The sequence below is a fragment of the Prunus mume genome, linkage group LG2 (assembly GCF_029339155.1).
Source record: "Prunus mume cultivar Tortuosa linkage group LG2, ASM2933915v1, whole genome shotgun sequence".
NCBI classification, from domain to species: Eukaryota; Viridiplantae; Streptophyta; class Magnoliopsida; order Rosales; family Rosaceae; genus Prunus; species Prunus mume.
In genome coordinates this window covers 23,254,058-23,273,086 of record NC_142699.1, presented here as the reverse complement: position 1 = coordinate 23,273,086, position 19,029 = coordinate 23,254,058, and the positions used below count along the sequence as shown (strand labels likewise).

At 38.6% G+C, this 19,029-nt stretch overlaps 2 long non-coding RNA genes across 2 annotated transcripts; one reads left to right on the top strand and one right to left on the bottom strand.

Annotated features, from left to right (window-relative positions):
- The first annotated feature begins 10,271 nt into the window (after positions 1–10,271).
- Positions 10,272–12,468, top strand: LOC107880980 (uncharacterized). The gene is made up of 3 exons (XR_016124474.1): positions 10,272–10,395; positions 11,706–12,142; positions 12,411–12,468. It is a non-coding gene; the product is annotated as an uncharacterized LOC107880980 (long non-coding RNA).
- A 2,626-nt stretch (positions 12,469–15,094) lies between these two features.
- LOC148919855 (uncharacterized) lies at positions 15,095–17,478 on the bottom strand. The gene is made up of 2 exons (XR_016124496.1): positions 17,260–17,478; positions 15,095–15,382 (listed from the first exon to the last, which is right to left on the bottom strand). It is a non-coding gene; the product is annotated as an uncharacterized LOC148919855 (long non-coding RNA).
- Positions 17,479–19,029: the final 1,551 nt, after the last annotated feature.

The following is a 19,029-nucleotide window of genomic DNA, read 5'->3' as shown; positions in this document are numbered from 1 at the left end:
ATATTTGCCACCCTTAATTTCATGCTCAAACCTCAATCATCTCCTAAACTCATAGCCACTCTCACTACACCCACTTCAACCCCAAAAAGTACACATTGTGTGCTCGTGGTGGAGAAGGAAGATAATTATAGCAAGAAAATACGATTGACTCAATAACTTTCTTTGCTACAGAATGGAAGAGCATGGTTTTTAATAATTAAGTTTTTATTATTATTTGAATTTGAATATTTATATTCAATTTAATTTATTTTTCTTTAGTTTCAATAGAATTTTGACGAAAAGGACCACATTTGCTAAAATATACACACACAGGGACTAAATTAGCCAAATTGATAACTCGGGGACTAAATTGGCCGATGAGATAAAGCACAGGGACCATTTCATCCCAAGTGCTATTTCAAAAAATTAGAATTCTTCCCTTCTTTTCTATGATTATTAAACATTTTTAATTTTTAATTTTAATAAAGGCACTTTGATTTTTGTTCATGTCAACATTTCATAATTTAGTTGTTCTTAAGTCTCAATCATCTAAAACTGAGGCACCTAAATCTAAATGCCCCAATTATTTTTGAAATTGACTAGAACTGGTTTTGTGCAAATAAAGAAACAAACTTGAAAAAAAAAAGTAGTAATTTAAAAGTAATGATCGAGAGGTCAAAAGCTTTTTTAACTGAACCTTATTGGTCCAGCCAGGACGGTGCAAAACCTTGGATCATGGAAATTAATTTGGTGGCAGCTTTAGAGGGCAAATATACACACATTGCGAAGCTAATCAATTCAACCACATGTCCCTTGCTCTGCAAGGAAGGTAGAACAATTTGGCATCTCCCTCCAATTGCTTTTGAATTCTATACCTAATCAATTTAACCCACATGTGATACTTGGCCAAAATCATAAATTCTTCCAATACAACAAAGAAAAGGGAAGCAATTTTACCAAATGTGACTTTTGGCCAAAATCATCAATTCTTCCAATACAAGAAAGACTAGAAAAAAATTCAAACCCCCATGTGTTATCCTCTTTATTTCCTTGTTTTTTTTATGGAATTCAAACCTTATTAAAAATGTCATATTATTTGAAAAATAACATATAAAACATATGAAAGTGGAAACTAACATATAAAATTATGGGTCATCATTTGGCCTATGGGCTCTGGGCTGATAAGGGCTTGCACGACCCATCGAGAAAAAGCTCGGCCCGACTCGTTATAGGCCATGGGCTGGCCTCGCCCATTATTCAGTGGACTAGGTTTGGGCTCAAGTGTCTAAAGCCCAACTCAGCCTATTTGAGCCCAAGAAAGTCAAGCCCGACCGGCCCATCAATGCCCAGCCCATAGGCCCGTATATATGTATAATAGTGTTGTTGTTTAGAGTCCAATACCTCTTTGGCAAAAAAAAAAAAAAAAAAAGCCCAAAACTTCTTTTTATAAAATGAGGCATTACAGGTCAATGACATTAATACATTCTAACCTAGCCGCTTCTCTCTCAATTTCTTCTCCCTCGCATCTCTTTCTCTCCTCCAACAACACTCTTCTCACTCTCTAATTCATCCTAAGTGCTATTTTTCAAAAAATTAGAATTTTTCCATTCTTTTCTATTATTATTAAACATTTTTAATTTTTAAATTTTAATTAAGGCACTTTGACTTTTGTTCATGTCAGTATTTAATAATTTAGTTGTTATTAAGTCTCAATCATCTAAAACTAAGGCACTTAAATCTAAATGCCTGCATTATTTTTGAAATTGACTAGAATTGATTTTGTGCAAACAAACAAACAAACTTGAAAAAAAAAAAAGAGTATAAATTTAAAAGTAATGATCTGAAGGTCAAAAGCTTTTCTAACTAAACCTTATTGGTCAAGCCAGGATGGTGCAAAACCTTGGATCACAAAAATTAATTTGGTGGCAGCTTTGGAGGGCTAATGTGCACACATTGCGAAGCTAATCAATTCAACCACATGTCTCTTGCTCTGCAAGGAGGCAGAGCAATTTGGCATCTCCCTCCAATTGCTTCTGTATTCTATACCTAATCAATTTAACCCACATGTGACACTTGGCCAAAATCAGAAATTCTTCCAATACAACAAAGAAAAGGGAAGCAATTGTATTCTATAGCTAATCAATTTAAGCAAAATGTGACTTTTGGCCAAAATCATCATTTCTTCCAATACAAGAAAGACTAGAAATAAATTCAAATCCACATGTGTTATCCTCTTTATTTCCTTGTTTTTTTTTATGGAATTCAAACCCCATTAAAAATGTCATATTATTTGAAAAATAAAGTATAAAATATATGAAATTGGAAACGAAAATATAAAATTAGGGGTTATCATTTGGCTTATGGGCTCATGGGCTGATGGGGGCCTGCACGGCCCATTGAGAAAAAGGTCGGCCCGACTCGTTATAGGCCATGGGCTGGCCTCGCCCATTGTTCAGTGGGCTAGGCTTGGGCTTGGGTGTCTAAAACCCAGCTCGGTCCATTTGAACCGAAGAAGGCCAAGCCCATGGGCCCGTATATATATGTATAATAGTGTTGTTGTTTAGAGTCCAATACCTCTCTAGGAAAAAAAAAAGAAGCCCAAGACTTCTTTTATAAAATGAGGCATTACAGGTCAATGGCATTAATACATTCTAACCTAGCCGCTTCTCTCTCAATTTCCTTCTCCCTCGCATCTCTTTCTCTCCTCCAACAACACTCTTCTCACTCTCTAATTTATCCTAAGTGCTATTTTTCAAAAACTTAGAATTTTTCCCTTCTTTTCTATTATTATTAAACAATTTTAATTTTTAAATTTTAATTAAGGCACTTTGACTTTTGTGCATGTCAGTATTTCATAATTTAGTTGTTATTAAGTCTCAATCATCTAAAACTAAGGCACTTAAATCTAAATGCCTGCATTATTTTTGAAATTGACTAGAACTGATTTTGTGCAAACAAACAAACAAACTTGAAAAAAAAAAAGAGTATAAATTTAAAAGTAATGATCCGAAGGTCAAAAGCTTTTCTAACTAAACCTTATTGGTCAAGCCAGGATGGTGCAAAACCTTGGATCACGGAAATTAATTTGGTGGCAGCTTTGGAGGGCTAATGTGCACACATTGCGAAGCTAATCAATTCAACCACATGTCTCTTGCTCTGCAAGGAGGCAGAGCAATTTGGCATCTCCCTCCAATTGCTTTTGTATTCTATACCTAATCAATTTAACCCACATGTGACACTTGGCCAAAATCAGAAATTCTTCCAATACAACAAAGAAAATGGAAGCAATTGTATTCTATAGCTAATCAATTTAAGCCATATGTGACTTTTGGCCAAAATCATCATTTCTTCCAATACAAGAAAGACTAAAAATAAATTCAAATCCACATGTGTTATCCTCTTTATTTCCTTGTTTTTTTTTTTAAATGGAATTCAAACCCCATTATTAAAAATGTCATATTATTTGAAAAATAAAGTATAAAATATATGAAATTGGAAACTAAAATATAAATTAGGGGTCATCATTTGGCTTATGGGCTCATGGGCTGATGGGGGCCTGCATGGCCCATTGAGAAAAAGGTCAGCCCGATTCATTATAGGCCATGGGCTGGCCTCGCCCATTGTTCAGTGGGCTAGGCTTGGGCTTGGGTGTCTAAAGCCTAGCTTGGTCCATTTGAATCGAAGAAGGGGAAGCCCGACCCGCCCATCAATGCCCAGCCCATGGGCCGTTATATATATGTATAATAGTGTTGCTGTTTAGAGTCCAATACCTCTCTGGGGAAAAAAAAAAAAGCCCCAAGACTTCTTTTATAAAATGAGGCATTACAGGTCAATGACATTAATACATTCTAACCTAGCTGCATCCTATTCTCTCTCAACTCTCTTCTCCCTTGCCTATTTTTCTCTCCTCCAACAACACTCTTCTCACTGTCTAATTCATCCCAAGTGCTATTTTTCAAAAAATTAGAATTTTTCCCTTCTTTTCTATTATTATTAAACATTTTTAATTTTTTAATTTTAATTAAGGCACTTTGACTTTTGTTCACGTAAGCATTTCATAATTTAATTGTTATTAAGTCTTAATCATCTAAAACTGAGGCACCTAAATCTAAATGCCCGTGTTATTTTTGAAATTGACTAGAACTGGTTTTGTGCAAACAAACAAACAAACTTGAAAAAAAAAGGAGTAGAAATTTAAAAGTAATGATCCGAAGGTCAAAAACTTTTCTAACTGAACCTTATTGGTCAAGCCAGGATGGTGCAAAACCTTGGATCATGGAAATTAATTTGGTGGCAGCTTTAGAGGGCTAATATGCACACATTGCGAAGCTAATCAATTCAACCACATGTCCCTTGCTCTGCAAGGAAGGCAGGGCAATTTGGCATCTCCCTCCAATTACTTTTGTATTCTATACCTAATCAATTTAACCCACATGTGACACTTGGCCAAAATCATAATTCTTCCAATACAACAAAGAAAATGGAAGCAATTGTATTCTATACCTAATGAATTTAACCCACATGTGACTTTTGGCCAAAATCATCATTTCTTCCAATAAAAGAAAGACTAGAAATAAATTCAAACCCACATGTGTTATCCTCTTTATTTCCTTCTATTTATTTATTTTATTTTATGTAATTCAAACCCTATTAAAAATGTCCTATTATTTGAAAAATAACGTATAAAATATAGGAAAGTGGAAACTAACGTATAAAATTAGGAGTTATCATTTGGCCCATGGGCTCATGGGCCGATGGGGGCCTGCCCGGCCCATCGAGAAAAAGCCCGGCCCAACTCGTTATGGCACTTGTGCTGGCCCGACTTATTGTTTAGTGGGCTAGGCTTCGGCTTGGGTGTGTAAACCTCAGCTAGGCCCGTACGGCCGGCTCATTTGAGCCCAAGAAGGCCCAGCCCAACCCACCCATTTAAGCCCGGCCCATATGCCCATATATATGTATAATAGTGCTGCTGTTTAGAGCACAAAACCTCTCCCGGAAAAAAAGAAAAAAAAAAGAAGAAGCCAAATACCTCTTCTTATAAAATGGGGCATTACAGGTCAATGATATTAATACATTCTAATCGAGCCACATCCTATTCTCTCTCAATTTCCTTCTCCCTAGCATCTCTTTTTCTCCTCCGACAACACTCTACTCATTGTCTAATTCATCCCAAGTGCTATTTTTCAAAAAATTTGAATTTTTCCTTTCTTATTTATTTATTTATTATTATTAAATAATTTTAAGTTTTAAATTTTAATTAAGGCACTTTGACTTCTGTTCATGTCAGCATTTCATAATTTAGTTGTTATTAACTCTCAATCATCTAAAACCGAGGCACCTAAATCTAAATGCCTGTGTTATTTTTGAAATTGACTAGAACTGGTTTTGTGCAAACAAACAAACAAACTTGAAAAAGAAAGAGTACCAATTTAAAAGTAAGGATCCGAAGGTCAAAAGCTTTTCTAACTGAACCTTATTGGTCAAGTCAGGATGGTGCAAAACCTTGGATCACAGAAATTAATTTGGTGGCAGCTTTGGGGGGCTAATATGCACACATTGCGAAGCTAATCAATTCAACCACATGTCCCTTGCTTTGCAAGGAAGGCAGAGCAATTTGGCATCTCCCCCCAATAGCTTTTGTATTCTATACCTAATCAATTAAACCACATGTCCCTTGCTCTGTAAGGAAGGCATAGCAATTTAGCATCTCCCTCCAAATGCTTTTGTAGAATTCATATCTTTCTACAATGACTGAAACATAAACGGATGCAAATTAGACGTCGTGGGGTTGGGTGGAGATTGAGTGTTCTGAAGGTTTCCTTTCCTTTTTGACTACTTTTTTTCTCTCTTATGTTATTTATTATAATTTTTTTAGGGTTATTGATTTCAATGGTCCCCCAACTATTGCTCCAGTATCATTGTGATGCACTAACTAAAATTTTCATTTCAATGGTCCTTCAACTCTTAATTTGGTATCAAAATCGTCCTGCAGTCAAAGTCTGTCAACTATTCTGTGAAATTGAAGGGCAAAACCTTCTTTTCAGGGCATTCCAACCTCTCCCTCTTTCTTTCTATTTGATGATTCGACAGCCACCAACCCCAACCTATCGCAGCCCACCCCAGCATCTTTTCTCTTTGTCTCCTCCCTCCTCTCTATCTCTTCCCCCTCTCTCTGTCTGTTGAATCAGATGGTGAAAGGAATGAAGAACACAACCAGAAACCGCTCTCTAAACCCTCACAAGTTCAATATGTTTAAAGGTTTCCAAGAGATTCTAAGCTTTATTGTTTTTTTGGGGAATATTTTTGAACCATCTGGACATTAAACATGTCTTCTCTCAAGTAGGACAGTTGAAATCTAGTTAGCATGTATAGTTCATCAGTCTAAGATTTTTTGGTTTTCTTTTTGAGGGCATTGCCCTAAAAAGAGAAGAAAACGAAGACTAATTAGGAATTCGTTTGGTTTTGAGGGTACTGCCCGAATCATCGCCCTTGAATTTAACGGCAAAATTAAGGACTAATTTAATACCAAATGAAGATTTGAAGTACCATTGATATGAAAAATTTAGTTGGTGGACCAAAATGATACTGGAGCAATAGTTGGGGGACCATTGAAATCAATAACCCTCTAAAAAAAAAACATTTAAATTATTTTAAAAGAAAATAATAATTTGCTAATTTTTTTTACCATGAATCATAATTAAGATAATACATAAATATTCAAAGTGAAACCAACAATGAAATTCTAGAATTGTTCTTTACTTTGATTTCAACCTGCTATATAATTGAATATCACGCCATGAAATTATGCACTTAACTGTTTAATTAATATATCAGTGTACATCCAAGTACTTACATAACCAACCCTTTTAGCTGAAAGCCATACCTACAATCACGTTATTGTAGGGGACTTTTTCCTCCAGCAGCTGCAAATGGGCTGGGCATCGTAAAAGGGCAGATGATGAAATTGTCCCCTTTGCCTGAGTTCGAAAATTAAGTCCCAAAATACCTCGAAAGGGCAGTAGAGCCTTAGGAAGTATTTTGGTTACCTTCACCAACCAAAATAATGGCAGCTTACAGGTAATTTCTTCATGCTTACAAATAAACTCTCAAGCTCAGCGTGAGTGGCATGTGGCATGGGAGCAAAATCAACATGAGTTTAGCACTAAGAGAAAATTTAGGCTTGCTTTGAGGGAAAAGGAAGTGTTAGGGTAAGGAAGGAGAAGTTTTGTAAGAGATTTGGCTAGGAAAGGGAAAATGAAGAGCAGAGTTCTTCCAAAGAATGCTGAAGAGCAAAATGGAGAAGAAGATGAACAAAGTGCACGAGATTGCTGGGTTTTTGTTAGTTAGAGAGAAAGCTTGCTCTCTGGGTCTGAGTTGTGGCTAATGGTGAAGTATTTGGTAGTTTGGGTAAGTTTCCAGCAGCCTGACAAAAGCTATGTCAGACTATAGAATGGCATGGCAGAATGGAAAGTGGGAGGAGATGGAGGAATATGACACAAAATTGCAGAGATTTCATGGTGAGAGATGAAGCTTGCTCTATAGATGTGGGTTGATTTCGTTGGGTTGAAGATGCCTCAATTTATAGCAGTTGGAAACCATCACTTCCCAAGAACCCTAATGGCTTCCATCCCATTTTGTCAAGTCTTTCCCTTCCTTTCTCCCTTCATCCCTTCAATCATCCTTTTTTGGTGAAATCTTCTCTGCCCATTTGCACAAAATTAAGGATTTTTTTGGAGCTCAAGGCCCCCTTTCACGCGGCTGTTTCAGACTCCTATTTTCAGCCATCTTTCTTCCTTCTTTTCTTTCCTCTTCCAAGGCTAGGTCTGATGAGGAATGAATTGAATATACATGCTGGTTCAAAGGGTGCTTCTGGCAGCTCGCAAGCTAATATTCTTTGGTACTTTGAATGTTTCTTGCTTGGAACCTGCTCCTTCCATGTGCTGGAACCTCCAGACCTCCCCTTCGTGGCTTTTGTTCCTCTAGCTAGGTCCTGGTGCCTTTGTAGCTTATTATTGTAGTTGTATAGGCCAAGATGGTTTATCAAGCAAGTAGGCTATTTAAAACGTTTGGGCTTTTTAGTTGAGTCAATAAGCTATTTTGATTGGGCTTATTTTTGGTTGGGTTATTTTTGGTTAGGTTATTTTGCTTGGGCTATTGGGCTACTTTTCTCTCTTGTACTCACCAACATGTTTGGACCTAAGAAATGAGTTTGAGTCTCGAGGGTCCCAAGCAACCCAAAACTTTCCATTTCTCGGCCCATCAATGGGCCTCATGTTGATTTATTACCATCCATACCACAACCCACTCAAGCAAGCCCCGGGCATTCGAGTGGCTTGAGCCCACTTAGACTTGTAGCGTGGTTGGGTGTATAATAATGATTTCCTACTTGGCATGGCATATTGCTTGGCATGCTTTCAATTGTTATGCTTGACGGGATAATTTGCATGGATTTGTGAAGATAATGCATTTTATAATCTTAATCTCGATTCCTAACATGACGAATTATTTATTTGGCATGGCGCGTGTGGTGTGACTCGTATATGACGAGCCTTCGTGTACTCAGATATGTGATTTTTCTTAATACAGTAGCGTATTGGACCGAAAACTTATTTGGGCCCAACCGTGGACTTTTTTGGGCCTCAACATTAGCCCCCTTGATTATTGGGGCCATGAATGTGTATTGAAATGGTCCGAATAATGAATTTTCAGCCCAAAATAAATTGCAATGGCATGGCATGGCATGAGTTTAGGAGCAGCTCAAGGATGACCAATTAAGGGTCTCTGAAATTACAGCCAGATCTTTTCCGGGAAGGTTGGAAGGGTCCAATGGTCCCGCTTAAAACCTAATCCTTCTTAAACACCGAGGGTGTTGCCTTGAAGAATTTTCCTAGACACTGTAATTTTGGAGGTCACTTACTAAAGTTACAATAGTTGACCTATTTTGTGGCATGATATAGAAGAAAATGCTTGATGGATTAGCCCAAGATAACTACTTAGCTTGCATGATTTATTTGCTTGAGTGATTTATTTGCTTGAGTGACTAGAGAGGCTTGATTTTGCATGATTGTGGTTTGCAAGAGTTGCATTGACTTGTGTATCTAATATTAGTTATGTATGCTTGATTTTGGCTTGCATGATTGGCTTTGACTTGTATATTTGGTATTTGGCTTGATGCTTAGCATTGGCATGTATGCTTGATTTTGGCTTGATACTTGGCATTGGCGTGTATGCTTGATTTTGGCTTGTATGCTTGGATGCTTGACATTGGCATGTACTGGAAGGATATTTGAAATAGAGCAGGTGTTGGCAAGGTGTTTGAAATAGGGCATGTGTTGGAAGGATGTTTGAAAATATGGCAGGTGTTGGAAGGATATTTGAAACAGGACAGGTGCTGGAATGGGCCGAATAATTAAACCCGACCCAAAAAATCAGATCTGTATTTGTAGAGAACTTCTCTTCTTCCCGCGTGCAAAATGACGGCGTGTCATAATTATTCCCATGTTATTTGCAGTTTCCCAACGCCAAACGCCTTCTTCCTTTCTTTTTTATTATTTTCTTTCTTTCTTCCCTTTTCTTGCACCAGACCCAACTTCTTCCTACTTTTCTTTTCTTCATTTTCCCTTGTTCCCCTAGCTCAAAACTGAGTGAGGGAGTAAGATCAAGTGGAAAGCATCTGCCTCCACTGGGAAAAGAGCCCAAGTCGATTTCAAACCCTTCAGCCCTTCTCCCTTCAAAGAAGCCCTTCTGCCGTTGCTGGAAGGGACCCTTTGTGTGGGTTTTCCTCTATTATTCTCAATTTCGCTCCCTTCTTGGTATATTCAAAGTCACCCGTTGGGATTTTAGCAAGGTATGTCCCTTCTCTAGCTTTCTCTTGGCTTTATTGAGGAATTTGCTGGGTTCCCTTCATCCATGAATATTGCCCTTTGTTTTGGTAGTCAAGCATCAAACCCTCTTTTGACCTATTTTGTTATTGCAGCAACGTGAGTGCTTACAATGTGGGTGCTAGCAAGGAAGGGCTCGCACTAATCTTTGGGATTCCCTTTTCTTTGATTTGCTCGAGTTGCTGGAAGGGTGCCAATTTCCGTGAGAACAAAACTGTTGGTATGGGTTTCTCCCTTTTCCTCTTCTTACTTTAATCTTGCTCTGACCTCTTTTTTGTATATGAAAAGGCTAAACTTGGCATGATGTGCTTTATTTTATGATTTTCTCTCATTCTCTTCTTTCTTCTTCTTTTTCAAGACTCAAACCCGTGGGTATTGTGCATCAGTACATAAGTTATATTTCGGAAGCTCGAATAATTCCTTGATCAAAGTTGTTCATCTGTTTGAGTACTATAGCCAGTAAAATTTGCAGAATTTTTTGAATTTTTCTGATACCTCAAAGCTGGTTTGCAACTTCTGCATTCATCCATGGCTGGTGAGTTTTTGCAGATTTTTCTTCTGCATGTGTCTTTAACTTATGATGCTCATATGATTACGCTTGCTTAACAAAATTTTCTTGAAATTATGTTGTTTATAACATATCCAAAATTGAGGATCATCCACCCATTCTAGTGCTCTCTGCCTCCATTTTTCTAAAGCATGTTCATGAGTTGATGTTGATGCCTTTGTTGCATGCTTGTCTTCTATGCTTGAATGCTTGAGTTCCTCTGTATTTCCCAGAATTTGTGATCTAGAAATCGAATTCTAAGGTTGAGCTTTTGATCTAGGATTCTAGCTTGGTGATAAGCAAGAGTTATACAAGCTCACTTGGGTATGCATGCCAAGTGTTTGTCAAAATATCTCAAAGTAGCTTGCTGCTTTTTGAACTTTTGAAATGTTTCTTTTCGAATCTGAGTTGGAGCTTTTGAGACATAAAAATGGACTTCTCAATGGTTATGTTGGAATTGGTTTTGCATCACTTGAAGAAAAAATGAATTTTCGGTGGAATTTCAAAGTAAGGGTTAAGGTGCTGGAGCTGTACAGTTTCTGATACATGGGTTGTCTTAGAAATCTGTTTGACATGCTTCCCTAGCTCGAAATGCAACGAAATTTTGGGAAAATGAAGCTTGATATGTCTAGTTCTAATCTAGAAAGTCTGGGATTTGTTGGTTGTAAGCTTGATTTATAGTGATTTTCTAAAGGTGGGATATTCTAGCTAAGATGGTTGGAAAGCTTGTGTATAAGTTTTGCTTGGCATGTTGCTTTTGCTTGGGAATTTAGCATGTTCTTTCTGTTGGCATTGAGTGCTGATCTGAGTATTTCTAGAGCATGTTCTTGAGCAATATTGTCGTGAGAGCATGAAGTGGAATGGTATTGTCGTAAGAGCATGAGTTCTTCAATTTGCTTGAAATGCCCGAATTGCTTGGAATGCTTGAATGAAATGAAATTTCTTGGTATGTGGATTGGTATCACGCCCTATGAATTTTGTCTAATGCTTGATAGATGAGTTTGCTTGCACTTTGAGAAATTTATGCTTCCAGCGCCTTCCTTTGTGTATAAGTACCTTTCCGGCGTATGATTTTGGCTAACGCAGTCTCTTGTTTAGAAGCTCCAAAGAATGATAAAGCATGAGAAGTCTAATTTTCTAGGATTTTGATAACATGTAAGTGAGTCTTGGCTGCTTGCAACTTGTCTTTGGAAAAAATTATGCTTCAATAGTGATTACGCTTCCGGCACCCCATTTTCGCTTCGAGTTCCTTTCCAAAGACCTAATCTGGTCAACGTACTCCCTTGTTTCTTTTTCAGGCTTGATTGAGAGGTTCCAAAGCATGAGGAATGTCATTTTCTTACTGATTTGCTGGGAACTTGATAGAATAAAGGTGAGTTTTTGGTTACTTTCACGGATGTAATGAGTTTGTTGAATTGTTGCAAGGATAAATTGAGCTTTGGGGGTTAATGAGCATATACACTAGCATGATGTTTGAAATAGGACAGGGGCTAAGAAGATTTGAAATAAGGAAAGTGCCAAAAATTCTTTGCTTGTAGAGTAGGAGCTAGAAGAATGGAAGAAAATATGCTTATGGCACCTCTGTTTTTTTGTTTTTTGTTTTTTTTTGTGTGCAGGTGCACATGTCTCAGGCATAGGTGGGGTAGGTGCTGGAAACCTTGATGTTTCTGCTGCTAGAACCTTCAAATCTCCAACCTTTAACTTGGATATTTGGGGCTTCTGCTTTAATCTTTTGGTAAGTAACTCTGCCAATTTGAATGTTCCAGAAATAAGCATAGACTGGTGCATGGCCTAGGCTTACTCCCCTTGTGAACATATGCTTGATTAATTATAGACTTTCTTCTCGGTTCCGAGAAGTAAGAATGCATGTCTTGCAATGCTTGATTTTTGTTCCGAAAGAGAATTTGCTTGTCATGTTTATTGACTCACAGAATGAGAACTTTGCTTGTCACGAACTTGGGTCAAAAATTGCATATTTGTTTGAACTCCTTCTTTTCTTTTAGATCAAGAGCATCTCACAAGGGGCAGAGGATACGCTTCCTTCCCCTCCCCTTGGGACACTGATACACTGCCCGCACCTCTTCGCAGCCTTCCCAGCACGCCTCCAACTTCTCTTTGCTCTGGGCACACCCGACATAGCTGCCGGCACCTCTCCACAATTTCCAGCAGTGCTGCCTCCAACTTCTCCTTGCCTAGGCACACCCGACATAGCTGCCGGCACCTCTCTACAGTTTCCAGTAGTGCTGCCTCGTGGTGAGATTATTGATGACATCCATAAGGACGGTGATGCTTCCACCTCCGTGGGGCATTTATCGGAGAAAAGCATGTCTTGGCAAGATTGGGACAATTCCTTCATGGTGTTTAAAGCCTTCTTTGATGGCGGTGTTACTCATAGCATGAAATCAACGCATGGTTCTGTTTCCTTTGAGACTATAGGATGCATGGATCTTTAGCATGTATAGTTTTATCGTGCTTTGACTGTAGTTTTTTTTTTCTTTTGACATTCTAACGACTACGTTGTTATGACTTTGTAATTTGGCATTGAACCATTGAAGCTTGTATTAATTTTTTGAATGCTGAAGGCAGGTTGTAATTCGCATGTCTCATATATATATATAGTTTGGTTGGCAAAATTTGTCTTTGTGAACTGTTTGAGATTTTCTGACAGGTTGGATATCCTTAAAAATAAGATATATGCTGCCAAAATTTCGACAGGAGCGGAATTTCTAAAGTTTCTTTTGCATGGTTTATCTAGCCTCTGGGTTTGAAAAGCAGCTTCTTGCCTTCCTTAAAAGGGCCAGACTAGCGTGTGCATGATTCTTACCAAGGTTTTATAAAACTCCCGGATGTTGTTCCAAAGACCTCATGAAACGACTGACCCAATTTCCACTTTGGAATCCGGTCGAAACCCGCTTAAACCGACACAGTAAACGTGGGTTGTAAATGACTAAAATGTCTTGAAAACAGAATACAACCGAGGACTCGATTCGTGGTTGCACGACAATCGTAGGTCGCCTACGCACTTTCGAGGGATCAAGCCACACGTAGTTCTCTCCTCTGCTCCGGACCAGAATGGTTTGTTTTATGTAAACCTCACCTAGGGCTGACATTTCTGAGTATTTGGGACTCCGTTTACGATCTGTCAAATACTATACGATCCAACGGTTCAAACGTATTGAACCCAATCGCACAAGAGGCGAGATCCGTTTGGGGTTCAAACGATATCCGAATTAAGATCCGCAAAATTCCACGCGCTCATGAGGACTAGGAGATCATTCTAGGACTGATTGTGGTCTCCACCCTACTGCTCACGTGCTGCCCACGAGCCGGCAGCGCGTGGTGCCTAAAGCGATAACGCTTCACCGGAAAAATCTCAACATCTCAGCTCAAGACTCCTATCCTAGGTAAAACACCCTATTTGGAGCCACTTTGTTCTTGGACCTACCCAAAATCGGAATCTCAACCCGAAATTTGGCTAAACTCGGATCCAAGATCGAGTTATCTACGCTAGAAATTTGTGAAATACTACCCGACCAGCAGCTAGGGCTTGAGAAATAGATGAGTTTCCATACCTGGATAACCGGAAATGGTGGCCGGATGACGGAGAACGAGCCGCTAAAATTTACAAAAACGCCGAACACCGCTGTTTCGCGATCGCTTCCAGCGACTATGACGGCAGATAAAGGCGCGAAGGGCTGAAGTTGGAAGAGGGGTGTTTGGTGGTTCGTCGCACTGGTCTTGCCTGAATCGGAGGTCGGAGCTGAGAGAAAACAGCTCCCAAAGTCGGCTTGTCCTCCCGAAACCAGAAAAATCTGGGTTTACAAAATCTGAACTTCAAATATTTACGGTTATACCACTGAACTTCTTTGGATCGTAACTCCTTCGTTACAATTCCGATTTGAGTCCACTACATGTCTACGAACTCGTTTTCACGCTTTACGCAACAGTACAACTAAAATCCTCAAATTTCTTCCCGGTCAAAAAGTCAACTTTTAAACTAATAAAATATTCTAGGGATATTTTTGTCTTTTTCTCAAATAAATTAATAATTAAATATTAATTTTGGGTTTGGGTTATTACAATCTACCCCCCTTACAAAAATTTTGTCCTCGAAATTTACTTTCCCTCTAACGGAGAGGAGTGAGGGTCTTGGACCCACAACTGCTACTGCGTTTGCAACTATAAGTCTGAGTATCTGCATCTATAATTCAAATAATAAAATCCGAGAGCAACCTATTTATATCTGTCTACCCTCACCTTTTCGAATGATGGGTACTAAGTCTACATCTGTTACTCGGGGTTCTCAAGTCTGTCCCTCTAGTACCGTACTCACTACTTGCATCTCAAGAATCAGTATCTATAGGGTAATCAATAAAATCTGAGGCCACATATTTATATCTGAATACCTGGCTTAAGGAAATATAAAACTCAAAAGATCTGCTAATTTATGAATTTCGATAGACTTAAAACTCTGCTGCCTTAATCTGATAATCAGCTAAAACCCATTTTTCCCTCTGAATATCGACACTGCTAATGTTGGGCACAAAAGACTAATTTGGCCTTCTTAATTATAATTAATGAAATGCAAGTGCGACTTCTACCGAAAATTCGTGAGCCTCCTCAAATGAGCATTCCCAAAATATAGTAAAACAAGGATATATATTTATATAACTCATCTGCCAAAGCATGCATTAAATCATATCCAAATAATCAAGCATCATAATATTTTGGCCTCAGGCCACAACAATTCAAATAAATCAATCTGCTAATAAAATTCATCTCAACTTCTTGATCAACAAAGATACTCTGGCAATTCAACATGCTAACTTGTGCATTCTTATTCATGCATGACTTATCAAATAATAATTCTACTGAAAAATACTGAATGTATAACTCATCATGTTCTGTAATTCTGGCTGGACTCAGGAGACATCTGGTCAACATGATTCGCAATTCGCTCTCACGGTCTGGATAACTGTAAGATTCGTGGGGCAACATATTTAATATCATATCCAATAATAACAATTAAAGTCATAGATAAATTAAAACAAACTGGATTAAGAGAAAATAGGCAAGCTTTGAATATCTTTATATCGACCTCACTTAAGATTTATAAATAAACATATATGTGTATATATATATATATATATATATATATAGTGCTTGTAAAACAATTGTGATACTGAAGCAAATAGTGGTAACTGTATAAAATCCTTAATTTAGTTTAAAAGCATCTCAAAACTAAAATTCTCTCCACCTAGGCATACCCTCATATCTGATCCGTCAATTCCGATAATCAATTCCTGGCAGGTCTCGGTGACACAAAGTCAACCCGAGCCGCAAATGGCGGATTCAGGGACCGTAGTCGGCTGATCCGAATCGGCAGTCTCGGAGACACCTCTCAATCCGAGCCGCAAACCGCACCACACGGCCGACGCCCCGAACTCGTGGGGCAAAATAATCGATCAGACATCGGCATCACACAGTTCACCCCGAACTCGTGGAGCAAAATAACTGTCTCAAGGCAACTGGGGGTATCCTATGGTGGGTTTGAAAACCATAATCTGTTATTTACATAAACTTTCAATAAACTGGTTTTCCACTGAACATAAAATATATCCATATATATATATATACACACACCAAAATCTGATGAAAACCAAAAATTAAATTTCTTCCTTTTCAACCCCTTGAATCTATGCATCAATTACTTAGCTAGTTGGTTAACCACCTTACTCTCTTGAGCATATCATTCCAATAAAAAATTTATACCCTTACAACACAATTAATCACATGAACAAATATAAAGGTGATGAATAAACCGATAATTAAATACTGATCTTGCTAAACCTCAGTTCTCGACATATAAGCATATAATAACATGTATAACAAGTTTTTCAACCTCAACAAATTTTTCAAATCCTTCTGGATATCTATTTTCTCAGTCACACCAATGCAATAAAATAAAATAACATAATAAAATAACAATTGGAATAAAACAACCAAATAATTGTCCAGCAATTCTGAAAATACGGATGCATAAGTAATGCAGTGTCTACAGGAAGTTAACCTAATGCTCGATACCAATTGAAACGACTGACCCAATTTCTACTTTGGAATCCGGTCGAAACTCGCTTAAATCGACACCTGTAAACGTGGGTCGTAAATGACTAAAATGTCAAAACAAGAATACAACTAAGGGACTCGATTCGGATCGCACTGATAATCGTAGGTCGCCTACGCACCTTTCGAGGATCAAGCCACACGTAGTTCTTTCCTCTGCTCCGACCAGAATCGGTTTGTTTTATCAGAACCTCACTCTAGGGCTGACATTTCTGGAGTATCCGGGACTCCGTTTTACGATCTGTCAAATATCATACGATCCGGGAAAGTCTAGATTAACATACTTGGAATTAACTACGATCCAACGGTTCAAACGTATTGAACCCGGAAATCGCACAGATGCGAGATCCGTTTGGGGTTCAAACGATATCCGAATTAAGATCCGCAAAATCCCACACGCTCGTGAGGACTAGGAGATCACTCTAGGACTGACTGTGGTCTCCACCCTACTGCTCACGTGCTGCCCACGCGCCGGCAGCGCGTGGTGCCTAAAGCGATAACGCCCGAAAAATCTCAACATCTCGGCTCAAGACTCCTATCCTAGGTAAAACACCCTATTTGGAGCCACTTTTGTTCTTGAACCTACCCCAAAAACTGGCCGGAAGTGGCCGAATCTCAACCCAAAATTTGGCTAAACTTTGGATCCAAGATCGAGTTATCTACGCTAGAAATTTGTGAAATCCTACCCGACCAGCAGCTAGGGCTCGAGAAATAGATGAGTTTCCATACCTGGATCACCGGAAATGGTGGCCGGATGACGGAGAACGGAGCCGGCGAAAGTTTACAAAAAAACTGTCGAACACCGCCTGTTTCGCGACTGTTTCCGGCGACTATGGCGGCAGATAGAGGTAGCGAAGGGCTGAAGTTGGAAGAGGGATGTTTGGTGGTTCGTCTGGCACTGGTCTTGCCTGAATCGGAGGTCGGAGCTGAGAGAAAACAGCTCCCAAAGTCGGCTTGTCCTCCCCGAAAACCAGAAAAATCTGGGTTTATAAAATCTGAACTTCGAAATATTTACGATTATGCCACTGAACTTCTTTTGATCGTAACTCCTTCGTTACAATTCCGATTTAAGTCCACTACATGTCTACGAACTTGTTTCGTCGCGCTCTACAACGGTATAACTAAAATCCTCAAATTCCTTCCCGGTCAAAAAGTCAACTTTTAAACTAATAAAATATTCTAGGGATATTTTTGTCTTTTTCTCAAATAAATTAATAATTAAATATTAATTTTGGGTTTGGGTTATTACACCTCAAGATTGCGTGCTTCTTTGGAATAGATCGGTTTCTCGTGCCTTATGCTATTTTTTGCTTAAGCATGATGCTTGTTGATGGTTCGGGACCCCATTCAAGTGACTTTGCTTGACATGGTTACTATTGAGAGGCTTAGCTTTTTAAAGGGAAGTTTGCTTGTCTATTTTCTTTTTTCTTTTCAAAGAACATGTTTTGCAAAACAGAAGAAGATAAAAGTAAGGAAAGAATTCTAGAGATTTTTTTTCTTTTTCCAAAATATTCCATTCTCATTGCAAATATCATTTTACACATTGGCATGCAATAATGGTGGTGCATTCTACCAAAGTTGTGAAAGCATATGGTGAAAACACAAAAGGAGTTCATCTTTGAAATAAATTTGAAAAACCAAAAACAAAAGGATAGGTGCAAAAGCAACTCAGTAGTAAGGTTTTGAGCCATTTTGCATTGATAAATACCCCTATCAAATTAAGCCCCCAAGTATGAAAGGACCAAGGAGCGTGCATGACTTGCAATAGCATGAAAGCTTATGGTTTATGTTGGCATGTATTTGGCATGTGTTGTACTAGGCTGCTATGCTCTGTAGAATTATTTAACAGAGCCACAGCTGCTGATCTACTTGCATGCAACTCATGACCCCACTAATCAAAGAGTGATTTGCGGCTCTTGTGAGAGGTTACGGCAGCAGTCTCTCGATAATCTTGCTGATCAAATAAAGCCTCCGAGTGACGTTCTTCCTCTTCACCCTTCCAAGCTTCCTGCCCATTTAGTTTGACTGAAATGCTTGTTTTCCTCACTACTGTCAGCAGCCGAGAAAATTGGGTAATGCCAATATTTTCCAAATAAACTCTGTAATCTGCCACGATGTTACTAATGCAAATTTTGACGAGCGCCTCTTCATCTTTCTCATCATAGCAATCCAGAGATAGGTCCCAGAACCTACGCACAAAGTCCACAGGATCTTCCCCCTGTTTTTGATGAATGTTGTTAAGTTGAATGGTAGTAACTCTTTCTTCATATTGGAAGTATTTCTTAGAGAACCTGCTTGCCAAATCTTCCCGAGAACAAATAGAGCCTGGTGTCAACCTCATGTACCATGTACAAGCATGATTGGTAAGGCTTTTCGAAAAAATTTAAGCCAGAGATTATAATCACCAGCATGTGGTCCCAAGGCATCAATGAAATGGTTGACGTGCTCCTTCGGGCTCCCTTTCCTTTTGTCGAAAAGGACAAAGCTTGGTATTTCATA